Below are 2,500 nucleotides of genomic sequence, written 5' to 3' on the forward strand. Positions count from 1 at the left end.
CAGGGCCTCGTTAGAGTCCTGTATTGTTATTTTTCGTCACTACCTCCCCGTGTCGGGAATGGGTAATTTGCGCGCCTGCTGCCTTCCTTGGATGTGGTAGCCGTTTCTCAGGCTCCCTCTCCGGAATCGAACCCTGATTCCCCGTTACCCGTTATCACAAAGGTAGGCACGTAGCGTACCTTCGACAGTTGATAGGGCAGACACTTGAATGATACGTCGTCGGTGCAGAGACCGTACGATCCGCGTGGTTATCCAGAGTCATCAAACGTCACAGGACGAACCCGGTCGGTTTTGATCTGATAAAAGCGCGCCTCCCGAAGTCGGCGCTTAATGCATGTATTAGCTCTAGAATTACCACAGTTATCCACTTCGCTTACGAGACCAAATAAACCAAGACTGATTTAATGAGCCATTCGCAGTTTCGCTTTACGAGAACTCGTACTTGCACCTGCATGGCTTAATCTTTGAGACAAGCATATCACTACTGGCAGGATCAACCAGATAGCTGCGACAGCTGCGCTCGGCCCTTGCTGGGCCGCCCGGCGCGTGCTCGTCGCATTCGTTTAAGACCGAGGCGATCGCCTGCGGCCGTACTCAGCTTCGACAGTCGCTGGCCGCGACGTCCACGCTCTCGCCGGCAGTGCCAGGCGGAGCGATTTGCGTTTTTTCTTTGCTCGCCCTCTCTCGGGCTCGATCCATTCAGTTTCGCACAAACAAGAGCTCTGCCGGCCGCCTGCAGCGGTGCCTAAAACCCGGGCATAACAATGCGACCGTTCTGCTAGGCCGACAAGCGCTCAAGCCAGACGCTCGATCGAACGCCCCCTACATATTAGTCGAGACAACGGCTCGCTCATTAGCATCGCGTTTGTACTTTAACTTTTTTTGGCTCGGCTTCTTTCGACGCCGATGCCGGCGACGCAGCACTCTCTCGCCCGCCAGCCACCGAGAAAAGGGTGCGCTCCGACCGGCCCCGCACCGCTCTTTCTTGGCTCATTCGAAATTACTGTCTTTCGCTCTGACATGCCTTACCTAGGGTTAGGTTAGTATGCTTGCACGTTTGTACTTTAACTTTTTTCGGCTCGGCTTCTTTCGACGCCGATGCCGGCGACGCAGCACTCTCTCGCCCGCCAGCCACCGAGAAAAGGGTGCGCTCCGACCGGCCCCGCACCGCTCTTTCTTGGCTCATTCGAAATTACTGTCTTTCGCTCTGACATGCCTTACCTAGGGTTAGGTTAGTATGCTTGCACGTTTGTACTTTAACTTTTTTCGGCTCGGCTTCTTTCGACGCCGATGCCGGCGACGCAGCACTCTCTCGCCCGCCAGCCACCGAGAAAAGGGTGCGCTCCGACCGGCCCCGCACCGCTCTTTCTTGGCTCATTCGAAATTACTGTCTTTCGCTCTGACATGCCTTACCTAGGGTTAGGTTAGTATGCTTGCACGTTTGTACTTTAACTTTTTTCGGCTCGGCTTCTTTCGACGCCGATGCCGGCGACGCAGCACTCTCTCGCCCGCCAGCCACCGAGAAAAGGGTGCGCTCCGACCGGCCCCGCACCGCTCTTTCTTGGCTCATTCGAAATTACTGTCTTTCGCTCTGACATGCCTTACCTAGGGTTAGGTTAGTATGCTTGCACGTTTGTACTTTAACTTTTTTCGGCTCGGCTTCTTTCGACGCCGATGCCGGCGACGCATCACTCTCTCGCCCGCCAGCCACCGAGAAAAGGGTGCGCTCCGACCGGCCCCGCACCGCTCTTTCTTGGCTCATTCGAAATTACTGTCTTTCGCTCTGACATGCCTTACCTAGGGTTAGGTTAGTATGCTTGCACGTTTGTACTTTAACTTTTTTCGGCTCGGCTTCTTTCGACGCCGATGCCGGCGACGCAGCACTCTCTCGCCCGCCAGCCACCGAGAAAAGGGTGCGCTCCGACCGGCCCCGCACCGCTCTTTCTTGGCTCATTCGAAATTACTGTCTTTCGCTCTGACATGCCTTACCTAGGGTTAGGTTAGTATGCTTGCACGTTTGTACTTTAACTTTTTTCGGCTCGGCTTCTTTCGACGCCGATGCCGGCGACGCAGCACTCTCTCGCCCGCCAGCCACCGAGAAAAGGGTGCGCTCCGACCGGCCCCGCACCGCTCTTTCTTGGCTCATTCGAAATTACTGTCTTTCGCTCTGACATGCCTTACCTAGGGTTAGGTTAGTATGCTTGCACGTTTGTACTTTAACTTTTTTCGGCTCGGCTTCTTTCGACGCCGATGCCGGCGACGCAGCACTCTCTCGCCCGCCAGCCACCGAGAAAAGGGTGCGCTCCGACCGGCCCCGCACCGCTCTTTCTTGGCTCATTCGAAATTACTGTCTTTCGCTCTGACATGCCTTACCTAGGGTTAGGTTAGTATGCTTGCACGTTTGTACTTTAACTTTTTTCGGCTCGGCTTCTTTCGACGCCGATGCCGGCGACGCAGCACTCTCTCGCCCGCCAGCCACCGAGAAAAGGGTGCGCTCCGA

At 55.6% G+C, this 2,500-nt stretch overlaps 1 non-coding gene across 1 annotated transcript in view; it reads right to left on the reverse strand.

The window, feature by feature from the left end:
* LOC144431553 (small subunit ribosomal RNA) overlaps positions 1–504 on the reverse strand; it is a 1,810-nt gene extending 1,306 nt beyond the window's left edge. The window contains exon 1 of the ribosomal RNA XR_013480117.1: positions 1–504. This exon is cut by the window's left edge and continues 1,306 nt beyond it. This is a non-coding gene — a ribosomal RNA (small subunit ribosomal RNA).
* Positions 505–2,500: the final 1,996 nt, after the last annotated feature.

Source organism: Styela clava, chromosome 13 (assembly GCF_964204865.1).
Source record: "Styela clava chromosome 13, kaStyClav1.hap1.2, whole genome shotgun sequence".
Classification (NCBI taxonomy): domain Eukaryota; kingdom Metazoa; phylum Chordata; class Ascidiacea; order Stolidobranchia; family Styelidae; genus Styela; species Styela clava.